We start from the raw sequence: 13,271 nt of genomic DNA on the forward strand, positions 1-13,271 counted from the left end.
TACTGCTCTCGGAGCTGGAGGGCAGGAAGCTGGTGTGGCTGGGTTTGCCCAAAGCATGTATATTTTCCTAAATCCAGTGCAAAGGCAAGTTCAGTTTCTGGCTTCCAGGGGCTTAGTTATTAAGTAAGGTGCTGAGCTGTTGGGCATGGGAGTCACTGAAAGGCCAGTGGGCGTGAGCATGGGAGATGGTGCTTCCAAGTCTGGGATTTAGATATGTCATTTTGTTTCAGGTCCTGGGTCATACTGGCAGAGCAGGGTGCTGTGCCTTCTTTTGAAAAGCTATCAACTACTTGGCAAATCTTATTCTGAAGCTGGGAAATAAACCCAACATGGAGAAATGGATCAGTTTTCCCACTGCAGTACCTCCCTCATAGAAAATTTCACTTTATGCATTTCAAGGCAACTTTCAAACAATAATTATATTTTTTAACCTATGTACTTGTGGAAACAGCTTTAAAAGCTTGCAGAAAGGGAAAAATGCTTTGCTCTTCCCTTTTGACTGAGTCAATGACATTTTGCACTTCACAGGAAAAGCTGATAGACTTTGTGTTGGGTTTTTTGTGGCCCAGGATGGAAAACCCCAGCGTTATGCAATTTCCCATAAAACAGCTGAATAAGCCAAAGAAGAAAAGTTTGTGAATCACTGTGAAGCACTCAGAGACCTCAGGGATGGAGACAAGGTGAGTGCACAAGCTGATTTAATGACGGGGAGTTTGCTTATCACTGGCTTGTTGCAGCAATGCACGTGGGCATTGCTATCGTACCCAGCAGCCTATCCTTTTTCCCAGTTTGAGAATGGGGATTTTGGGAAAATGTTGCTCCCTGAAAGGTTCTCAGTAACTTGAGAAGCATTGCTAATCAAAATTTCAACAGTCATGGATGAAGCAAAGCCAGCCAAGCTGGGGCAGCGGGATCAGTACTGTGCTGTGGGAAAGGGAGGGAAAAGACATGTACCTTAATGCTCGCTTAGCTGTGAGAGTGAAAATCACCATTTATCTTTATTTTATCTTGCTGTGCTGTCAGAGACCAGGTACATAAAGAAAAACAGCACAAACATCTCTGGGTATATAGGAAAAAAACTCCACTCTGTGAAAGCTACCAAACCTGGTTACATCCAGTTCCTTTCTTGTAACTGGGTAGTTCAAGGCACATTTGAGCAATATCTTAATTAACAGCCATGAAACTGGAAGAGATACAGTGCTGTAAGTATTCAAGATGGTTATGCCTCAATAGGTAAGCACAGCAGGGCTGGCATTCCAGTGTTCACAACACTAAAGGGCTGCTTGGCAGCTTGTGTAGCTTGCTGAAATGGAGAATTCCACACAGGCATGTTGTAATGGTCTGCCTGTACTTGAAAAGTGTTGCATGCTGAGAAATCCTTGGAATAAATCAGTGTGGTTGAAGGAATAGTGATGTAAATAGGAAACTAAATGAGTCTGTCCAGCTTGGTGGAGGCTGTCCATCACTGTGCTGTCCGGACATGGGATGCATCAGCACAGTGGGATCGTTTGCCTCTGGCCAGTGCAAAGCCACTTCGATCTGTCTAATAGCTTGAAAAGGTTTGAGATCTGGCTGTAAGGCAGAGCATCAGGAAAACGCCAGAGCTGGGGCTGTTAAAGCTCCTGGAGACTGGCTGAGTGTGCCAGACTTCAGAGAGAGAGAAGTTGGGAGCTTGCCAGTAAAATTATGAAGGAAAGGGAAGACCTACAGGTATTAGTTGATCTGGAGATAACTAGGAGCCTCCAGTGAGATGGACCCCTGAAAACAAAACCAAAACCAAACACAAACACAGGTGATGTCAGGTCCTGTGTTGGGGTGTAAGAGAGGCTGTTAACAGGTGATTATGGAAGTGCTAGCACCTTGCTGTGAAGCCCTGGTGGCTTCTCACCTGGAGTTTCATTGCCCCTGTCAAGAAAAAATGGGGTCCTGATGGAAATAGAAATGGAGGTGGAAACTAATGGGAAGACTGGGACAACAGGATCTGCTCCAAAAGATGACACTGGAAAACACTGGCCCCTTTTAGCTTGGCAGAACAGAGGCAGAGTGGAGATACGATTTCTGTCCCAGAAATACATTGCAAGCATTGAAAACAGCTACAGAAAGAAAAGTCTGTAAGCTAAAAGATCACACTGGACTAGAGCTGAGTTAAGACTAACATGAGTTAAATGAGACTGGCAATCAGAAGTAGGGTCTTAAACACTAGGAAAAACTGAGTTCTTTCTAAAAACAAAGGCAGGGTAGAAATGCCACCTGCTTTAAGATGGAACTTGATAAATATGTGAAAGAAGTGGTTTGATATAGCAGTTAGGACAGCCTTAGACAGCTTGTAGGACTCAGGAGGACCTAAATTCCCATCTGTCTTTGTCAGTGGTTGAATAAACCCTGAGCAAGGTTTTGAACACTGACTGACAGGAACCATAAGGGACTTCAGTTGAAATGTCATTTCAGGTCTGAAGATCTGAGAATACAAATGAGGTGTGGTATGTAGAGAAAGACTTGTGTGTCAAAAGCCTTTCTGAAATTTCAGTGGTATTAATCCAAAACAACTACCAGCCTGTCTCTGTGAGACTGCCCTTACTTATAAGATAATCTATGTAGATATAATCTCTTTCTGCCTATCACATATGCAAGGAAAGGCAAATGACTTAAACTGAGTGTTCACAGGCAAGGTGGCAGCATGCTTTGTAACTATGTTACAGCTAATTCTTGTTTGTATGAAAAAGAAACCAAATTGCGTAGAGATGTTCTATGACGGAGAGTGTACATCAAGCTTTGATAAGTTGTTCCAGTAGCCGGCTATCAGCCGTGTGTAAAATTACCCCTGTGTAAGATATTTCTGCTGTGGTTTATAAAGCTTCTATAGCCAGTGGCTCTCATTACACCCCTCTACTAAACTTAATTGCTCACTGTTGCAATTTTCCTCTCCCCCAAGGAGAGGCATTTTATCTAGGATATTCCTTTGATAGCCTTTGACACCTTCTTTGAAAGGTCTGTCCTCCAGGGCTTTAAACCTTCCAGTGATCCTTCTCTGAACCGCCTCTGATTTACAACCCTTTTCTCATGCATTGCCCAATCCATTGCCCCAGCCTAGACATTGTCTTGCAGCAACAGCCGCTCCAGTCCCAGGTGTAAGCAGAAGGGATCCTTCATCATCGGATGAACATCAAACAACTGTATTTGACGCTGTGGCCGTGGCATTGTAGCCATGGCATCCGTATACCTGATGTCAGTGTCTTTCTTGGAAGCTGTTTTGCAGGATGGAGTCTGCTATTAGGTTTCCAGGTATGGTGATGACTGGAGTACAGGAAAATAGAGAAACTACTGATCAGTGTATTGAGCCAGCTTGAGTTCAGCTCTTGTGATTCAGGGAGGGCAGATTTTGCTGGGGACCATTTGGATGCCTGTGCCTGTGGGCTCTACCTTCTTCATCTGTGACTCAGTAGTGGAAAATCATGCTGTCCATGACCATGTCTGCTACAATGCTTGATGATGTGTTCAGCTAATCAAAGCTCCCACCTCTCACGGGTGTGCGCTAATAACAAGACTATAGGCTTGTTCGGGTGGAGGTGCTCTCCACCCTCCTGATGAAACTCTGCCACTGGGCAGAAAGGAATGCAGGTTTCATTAGGCTGGAGAAGGGTGAAAGTGTGAGCATGGCTTGGTGAGCACCCTTCCCCTAGGAGCTCTTTAAGTCTTTCTTCCAGGGGCTGTTTGATACAAAACACACACAACTCCACATAGCGGAGCATCAAAGAGAAATCCAGACTCCCAGTGCTGACTCAGTTAATCTGTAAAGAGTTCTTACCCCTTTCTTCCCATGCTTGTGCTTCATTTTGGTGGTTTCTTCACCCTATCTGAACATGTAAGATGGGAAATTGAACCTGTCCAAGCAGAAAGGGAAATTGTATTCCCATCTACCAGATTCTGGCCAAAGCACACTAACCTCTAGGCCAAAAAGCAGATGAATTTCTGCAGATGGAAGGAAAACCTCCACACCTGCTGTGTTTTTAGAAAAATAAGTGAGCTCTGTTCAGTGCTCTGAGAGAAAAAAAGGGGGTCCAGGGACACGGACTCTACATCTGCAGGTTGCACTTCCTCTGGCTGCAGGGTTGAGGACAATCCCTTCAGGCATCACCTCGCCAGCTCTTTGGTTAGCCCTGGAATGTAGGTCCCCGAAGCACTGCAGAAAACATACAAAATGTCCAATGTGTGGTTCTGGACTGCACCCCAGAGGGATGGATATCCACAAGTTGGGCGTTGCAGGGGTCCTTTAACTTGTGTCAGTCCTACCATGCACTTGAGGACTGCCTAGGATGTGTAGCATTTGGCATGATCCCTGGTCCTGTTATGGCCTGAACCCACTGGATCTGTCCCAGGCTGTGCCTATGCACACATTGAAGATAGCATGGGCCAAGGATGTTTCCAATGAGGACATTCTGGTTTGAGGGATAAGGAAGTTCAGTTATGTAAGCATGAGCTGTGACAGTTGTCAGATCAGAGAATGGATCCTAGTCCATTTTAAAGACCAGAGTAGACATAGTTTGGACGTGTCCTCAAATGAAAGCCTCTTGCATTCATTGTTATGTTGTGGTTCCCCTTTCTGTCCTAGTGATATCTGCTGCGAAGCATATGTGAAAGCCTTTGCATTATGACCCATAAGTGCATGCTCTAGCGCGTGAGAGGGTCTTGTGACCATGTGATTTTCCATCTGAAAGGTGGATGATTTAGAGCCAAGGCTGAAGGGTGCTGGGAGCAGTCATGGGGGCTGCTGTTGGTGGGAGTTTCCGATGTCTTGGTCTGCACTTTGACCAACTGGTCGAACTGTCAGTCTCTGAGCAACCTTCTGCAGTAATGCAGGAATGAACAACATGCAATGACTGGCCAGTTACAGGGTCTGGTATCTCCCTCCCCTCAGCAGGGAGAGGGAGATTTTCCCTCTCTATCAACTACACTTTGGTTGTACAGAGGACAGGAGTAAGGAGATGGAGTTCCCCCCATTAACTTAAGGTATCGCTTACTTTTGTCAAAACCAGGGAGTGTAGCTGAGTCTGCAACTGAGCATTGAATTGATTGACATAATTTGTCAACTCTTTAATAACATCAGTGCTTTTGACTGTATCGGGAAGCCTGTCCCTCACACTACTGCTTCATGTCTCATGTTGGTAGCAATGCCTATCACCAGATGCAGACCAGATGCCTTACCAAGAGTTAATCTAAATATATTGTAAATCTTGCTGAATAATAAGAATAGCTTATGGTGTGTGTTGCCATGGGTATCCAGCACAATAAAAGGAACAGCATGACAAAGAAGCCAGTCTCCATGATTGGGATGTATGTGGCCAGGGACAAAAGTTTTGGGAGCACCAATTAACAGAAAATGTGGAAGACAATAACGTGCATAGTCACAAACAGATTGTAGCAGGACACAAAATCCAGAGTGGGAGTCATGTGGTTTAAGTACAGCCTTTCGGCTGTAACATAGATGTCTCCTCGGTGAATCACCACACCTCTTTCTTTATGCAGTCAAGCAGACACACGCACGATTCATCAGAACTGCTTTAGACAAAAGCCTCATCAAAAAATGAATGGCACTGTGGATTGCCTGTTTCCCTTCACTGGTTTTGAAAGTCACTTTTCAAAGGTGAGCGCTAGGTCACCTGGAAGCCTCTCCATAGTAAATGTGTGCATTATGTCAGGTGCACTTCACTCCAGTTTCTGTTGGCTTGGAAGGTTAACAAGATCAAATGTCCCCACGAAACACGACTTTTTCTGACAAGGAGCAGAGTGGCCAGTGGAAGGGGAAAACGCATCCATTCCTGGGACTCACCCTAGAAATGGGTTTTAAAAGGACATGGAGAAGATCTCAGAAGAGCAGCTCATTCCAGATGCCTTTGAGATTATGCTCAGGATGTTGGCAGGACACTGCAAAGACTCAGACATTTCTATTGTACTGCAATTTTGTTAGAGGCTGCTGCCCTCAAAGTATCTTCAGATTCTGAGAACAGATCAACCTCTGAGGATGTGGTTGGTTATGAATATTGTTAGCTCATAGATGAGGACTCTAATTTGTGGGTCTGTGAGATTATTTTGCAGGTAAAACAGTAATTACAGCTCATGTCATGGTCATGGAAAAGCTCCACTGGCTTCTTTCTAGCTACATTCTCAACATTGCTGATGGGGTGGAGCTGCACTAGGTAAATGACTGGGGGAAGAAGCTTGCTCTGAGCTCTGGTGGAGAAGCTTCTGTGTAGGCTCAGGCTGCAGGTGTGGAAATGGTGTTTTGCTTTCCCAAGCACTGGAAAGATTTGCCTGCTAGCAAACACATTTTCTTTCATGTGACACTATGTTAGGGACTTCTGGCTGTGTACCAAGTGTATGTCTTCCTTTTGCCTAACATCAGGACATTGCTCAGCTGAAATGAATGCATGGTTGTCTATAATCCTGTTGGATATTGTTCTGAGGAGGCTACTTCCATGGCTAGTTTGGAAGAAAAAAGAGTTACTAGAGACAAAAATACAGGGGAATTTTGAAGCTACTACTGCCTGTGAAACAGTGATTGAATGTGGTTACAGAGTAAGTTGTATGGGACACCAACAAGACTTCTTTGCCAAGGAGAACAGTGAGAAATTAAAAGCTGCTGATGGGTTACCTGCAGTTCACACCCTGGCATTCAGTAAGCTTGCAGCATAATAAATATGTTGTGATTTTAATAATAAAGAATCAATCATTAAAAATCTGCCCACTTGATCGTAAGTAAGGCTGGGAATGTTCCTGGAGATGTAGGATGAGTATGGTTCTGATGCACAGTGTCCAATCTCCTCAGTAATTAATATTCTCCATCATCACCTTGTGCTTCATCAATAATGTATACCTTTGGTACCTGCCTGAAAATGACAGCTGAAGAAGATGATGCTTCACAAATGGGTCTTTGCCAAGAATCTCTTTGTTGCCATCACTGCTTTTGAGTCAGTGTCTCAAATGAGGGGACATTCTTGCTCAAACTGGAGAAAGAAATGCCAACCCCAGACAGAACGGTGCCAGTCCTTCTCAGTAGGACAAAGCTCCTTTCCCATTCATCCATGTCTCCAAATGAAATTACCACAGCCAATGCTTTCTCCATTTGCCTTCCCTTGGTGTGTTTCTTTGGGGTATCCTACATGTTTCCAGAACTCAGCTGCCTGCCTAGAGTTTAGTTGTTCAGATTAATTTTGATCTAATTTGGCTTCAGCTTCATTTAGCCACACACAACACAGATCTTTTCCTTCCTTTCTCCTCCATGCCTCCCCTCCTTGCAAAGATGGGTTTTAAGATGGTGTACTTTGATGACTGGGCTTAGGAGTCTAACACACGTGAAACGATATTCCCCCCTGATCCAGCTGCGCTTTGATTGGTTCAGTTTAACATAAACAGATACCAAAGATAAATGTTGATATATGGTGGCTAGAGAAAGGGTGAGTGAACTGTGAGTTCAAGGATGTGTATGCAAGGCATGAAGCTTGTGGTTCCCTGAAACCAAAGATTCAGAAAACTTTCTGGAATTTGTTTGCTTAACAAAGGGGAAAGGTGAAGAAAAAACATCTACAGAAGAATGACTGTGTCCTGAAATGGTTGATTAACCATTTCAAAGATTATACTAGGAATAAAAGGGAAGCCTAAATGAATGGAAGCAAAAACCGAGCAGTAGACAAAATTACATGACAGAGGTTAAGAAATGTGTAAAGTAAAAATTTGCAATAGTCAAAATGATTTAGGTTTCAGGAAAGACACTGAATGTTAAAATTATTCAATCCTTGTATGGACAGACAAAATAAAGTAGTGAAGATATGATAGATGAAAACTGATTATTAAATCAAACCTCTTATTCACTATAGAGAGTGCTTTTGACTTTGGGGTAAAGACAGCATGGAGACAGGTGTACAGAAATAGAAATAACCACATCTCAGGTGGAATAAAAAGGTTTAATGTATTCAATTGGGACAAAGCAGAGCAGGATGTTTTCTGTCCTGGACTCTTAGAAAACTAGTATATAGATCAACAGGTCCAGGTCCACTCCCAAATATTGTTCATAAATCAATCAAGTTCAAGACAGTATCATGTGGTCAGAACTTACTCCCTAAATTCAAGAGAGGAGGGGTAAAAGTAATTTGTCTGACATTGATAGGATGCCAGGATTAAAAACAATTTTTGAAGGAGGAAATACTAGAAAATATGAGAAGGCTTAAAACCCAAGATGATGGTCTTCCTTGATTTCATATTAATAAAGTCTGATTTTCAAGATTTCAGCAAAATTTTAAACAATATAATATGAAAATATTTATTGAGATGGCATGGATGGAAATTAAGTGAATATAAGCTGGGTAAGAGCCTTTTAAAGGATTGTAAGTGGAAGGGCTGAAAGCTTAATGAAGTGGTGGGAGGGGGGATGTGAGCCTGCATGAGGTCAGTAGTGCAGTTCCCCAGGAACAAGTATTGTAGTACTCTTGTTTAATATTTTCTGTAAAGACCTTAAAAGATGCTAAATAGGATGGTGTCACTGAAATTTGCTGATGTTATAAATTTTGAAAGCATCAGCAGTGCCAAGAAGGATCAGGATATCATAAACAACCATGTGGCTTGGATGCAAGTCATATACTAATAAGATCATATACTGTAATAAGCAAGTTATACGGTAAACAGGAGGTCACCTGTAAATGACTGGAGAGATGAAAGACATGAGAGTATCGGTTGATCACAGGCTGAGCATACGTCAGACATCTGATGAAGTGTGAAGAAAGCTGTCATGATTGGGGGCTGTGTCAGTGAGGACAGTGCAGGGCTAAGGTCATTGTGCAAGGCACCAACAAGACCACACTTGCAATGCTGGGTGCATTTCTCACCAGCTGAGCCCAAGGGAGATGAAGTCCCACACAAAGGCTAATATGAAGATGAGAATGGAGAATATATCAGGCTAAAAGATGTGGGATTTCTTAGCAGAAAGAGAAAAGATTCCCAAATATGGACATACTCAACAGTAGGCAACTTGGAACGGAAAACCTGTCTGGAATAAGAAATTTTGGTACTGGCACCGGACACATAGGTGGGATCTGGCCATGAAACAAATAAAAGCTGGAAATTAGAAATGTGTACCCAAGCAATGAATTGTTCTACTAACAGATGGGGAAAAGAACAAAGAGCTAGGTTTTAAGACTGAGTTTGATCAGAGTATCACCTGCTGGTTGATGTATTGTCAGGATATGTTTGATACAGCAGGGAAGTAACTTCCAGGGGTATCTCTTTCCTTTCTAAGTCACTCAGAGCTGTGTTGGTTTGTGCTGTCAGAGGATGTGGTCACTGCTTCCTTTGTGCTCAGTGGAGAGATGGGTGGCCCAGTCAGCACAAAAAAGCTGAACTAGGCAGGTCCTTCACTACATATAAACATGCCAAGTTTGGTGTCAGCCTTGGAGCTGCTCAAGGCCAGAGCAACATTACATGTGTATGTGACTAGCAAATTGGCATGGAGACACAGAAGCAAAGGCTGGTTGGGACTAATTATAAGAAGCGTTCTTGCCAGACTTGAGTGGAAAGGCTTTACGTCCTTTCCAGTAGTAGCCTTCCAGGCAAAGCATTAGTCTCCTTAGCCTTCAATACCCATCTCAGTGAGCCTAATGGTACTGCCCTGTCATACCAGGATGTTGGACAGATGTATCATTTGGGATTCCAGGTGTGCAAGTAGCCCGCATAGCTAGATAGAAAAGTTCATGGACAGGAATAGTGCTCAGGTCTGAGCACAGATGAAACAAGGTTTTCCATACTCCAAGGCCTCTTTTGTCTGTGCCAGTGCCCTGGCAATCTGTGCTTGAGTAACTCTAAGAGTTTTGGGGTACATGGAGTGGTAGAAGTGGGTGATGAAGGAAGAAGTGATGAGGCAGCATCTCTACTGGGTTGGAGGAGAGCTGGGTAGTTTTGAAAGTTATTCTACGTGTGAGCAAGATGAGAGTAATTTGCACTTCATTTCTGCTGAAAGCACTGGGAAGTCTAATGTCAACTCTGGCTAGATACTGTTGAAGAGACGCAACTAGGATAATAAGGATGACATAAGCGAAATGTTCACTTGATTGTGATGTGTGGGGTCTGTTTTGGGACAGCAGCATTATTCCTGAATTCTGTGTTTGCGTTAGTGTCTTAATAAAAATATTGATGGAGTAGATGAGACCCTTCTCCTCTTAGGCTCTTCTTGGACAGGCAGCCCCATCAAGTGAGGTAAACCAGCACAGTCTCCCTTCAGCAACCATCTTCAGAGAGTGTCTGCATAGTCATTTTGCCTCCTATGTCCTTGGTTGTCTTCAAGATGGTGTCTGCTTCTTATCACACCATTCAATAGGGAAGAGGTAGCTGTATGTTCCACTTTAGCCTGAGGACTTTGGGCTTGTTTATGTCAACATCTTAATCCTGAAGCCAGAGGCACAGTAGCAAATGTTTCATTGTAATTTCTGTGATGCAAAGGTGTCCCCTGTTTTTTATTTCACGGTGAATCACCAGGGTGGTGATGGCACGGAATTTACCTTGAAGTATCCACAGAGTGCTGTAGATTTGTTTCCTGTGTATTTCTGCTCCACCCTTTGAGTTTAGGGATTTTTTATGGAAAGTATGGTGAAATATGTTCTGTTCTAGGCAGAATGGGATCGAATGGAATAGAATGGAATAGAATAGAATAGAATAGAATAGAATAGAATAGAATAGAATAGAATAGAATAGAATAGAATAGAATAGAATAGAATAGAATAGAATAGAATAGAATAGAATAGAATAGAATAGAATAGAATAGAATAGAATAGAATAGAATAGAATAGAATAGAATAGAATAGAATAGAATAGAATAGAATAGAATAGAATAGAATAGAATAGAATAGAATAGAATAGAATAGAATCTATTCTATTAACAGAACCTACAATGATCTTCTAATTCAACTGCCTGACCAGTTCAGGGCTGACCAAAAGTTAAAGCAAGTTAAGGGCATTGTCCAAATGCTGAAAGGCATGGGGCATTGACCACCTCTCTAGGAAACCTGTTCCAGTGTTTGACGAATCTCTTGGAAAATAAATACTTCCTAATTCAGCCTAAACTTCCACTGGTATAGCTTTGATCATTCCCACACATCCTATCCCTGGATACCAGGGAGAAGAGATCGGCACCTTCCTGTCTGCTTCCCCTCCTCAGGAAGATGTAGAGAGCAGTGAGGTCACCCCTCAGCCTCTTCTTCTCCAAACTAGGCAAACCAGAGTCCTCAGCTGCTCCTCACAGGACATGCCTTCCAGCCCTTGCACCAGCTGTGTTGCTCTCCTCTGCACACATTTAAGGATGTTCACATCCTTCTGAAATTGAGGTGCTCAGAGCTGTACACAGTATTCAAGGTGAGGCCATACCAAGGCCAGATATTTTTTAGAATAGTTTTCTTTCTTTAGTTTGTTCTACTGTGTTTGGTGCACCTCAGGATGCAGTTTGCCCTTTTGACTGCCAAGGCATACTGCTGGCTGGTACTGACCCTGCTGCCAGCCAGCACCCCCAGATCCCTTTCTGCAGGGCTGCTCCCCAGCCACTCCTCTGCCAGTCTGTACTTGTGCCTGGCGTTCCTCTGTCCTAGGTGCAGAACCTGGCATTTGGACATGTTAAATTTTGTCCCATTAATCATTATTTCCATTCTGTCCCACATGTGGGGAATAAACATCCACCCCAGAGTCCAGGTCCTCTATTTCTGTTCTTTGCATCTTTTCCACTCCTTACAAAAAGGTCTCTAGGGGTGAAACACTTCTCCAGAACATGGTTATTGGAAAACAAAGGGATACGGTGTTATCTGTAGTTGTCCCCAGCTTCCCTCATCTCAGGACTCACACAGCTTTGGATACCTACCTTTACAGGGAAGGAGGTTGGCCCAGCCTGGGTAATAGCTATGCCTGCTGAGCAAGGAGAATACAAATGTGCAGCTCTGGATCTGAGGACCTTGCCTGGACAAGCAACAGCAATGACCATTTTGTAGATCTTGACTGGGGTTCAGGTAATTACTGGCAGAAGGCACTTTACCAAGGGTTTGGACAAATCTAGGCTGGGAGGGAACAGTTCAGTCTGAGAACTCCTGAGTCCATTTGGAAGAGGGGTTCGCTTCATCAGAATACACAGCACCTAGCAGCTGCTACTAAATAATGACAAACCAGTTGCCCTGTAGATTGGTGCTGTAGCAATAGGGGTTTATACCAACTGTTGGGTCAGACTAACCACCCTCCCTCCATGGCCATTTCCATCTCCTGCCCCAGGAATCCCACAGTGCAATGACAGCATTGTGCCACCTTATACACACACCTCTTTGGTGTCTGCAAACATCCTTTCTTCAGTCTTTTGCTGCAGATTTCAACTGCAACAGGTGTTGTTTGTTGTTTAAAACTGGTATCGCAGAGTACCTAAAAAATTAAAGATGTCAAGGACCAGTCTCTGGCAGTGAAGATGACTAAGAAGGAATGATCTGACTCTTTTTCCTGCCAAAACAGACCATTTCTATCCAACCTGCCTCCTGGGAATGGTTATTGTCTTGTGTTAACTCCTCTGTCATCCCCAGGAATTGTTTGGGAGATCCTTGGGCCTAACCCATGCTGGTGACGGTAGGGATGACTAATGTCCAGTAACCAGAAGTGTCCACTGGCCTAGCCTGATTTACTTACATAACTGTATCCTCTGGACCTGAAACTTGCTGGTCCCATCCCTAGAAGGTTAGAAAAGTAGTAGGTTGTTTGTATTTTGGGTTCCATGATTTTGAAGAAAACAGTTTTCCTGTCTGTTACCCATCCTGCATTTCTGAGGGGTATGTGGGTATATCCCACCTCCAGGGTTGTTAAACAGGATCCTAGTGCATGGTGACTTGCTGTTGGACTTGATTTATCCCTAAATGGGCCTCAGAACACATAAAGTAATGTTAAAAGAGCATCACAAGGGGGCAATATATCTTGGTGGAGGCACAGGTAATGACTACATCTGAATTTCTTCTGGCAATCTAAGCATAGTGAACCCTTGATTCTTATGGATACAAATGTCACTGATAAAAGCCCTGCAAGAACTTAAGTTTTTTCTAGGCATAGGTCTTCTTATTAAGCTGTACACAGAAATGAGACTGAAGAGGTTTTTATAGTAGCTAGGTAAGATTTCCTGGGGTAGCTGTTCTGTCCTGTGATCAACCTTCTATCACATGCTACTTGTGTGCTCTCCAGTAAAATCTCAGCCCTCAGTAAATATGTACCTATGAGAA

Source organism: Falco naumanni, chromosome 3 (genome assembly GCF_017639655.2).
Source record: "Falco naumanni isolate bFalNau1 chromosome 3, bFalNau1.pat, whole genome shotgun sequence".
Classification (NCBI taxonomy): Eukaryota; Metazoa; Chordata; class Aves; order Falconiformes; family Falconidae; genus Falco; species Falco naumanni.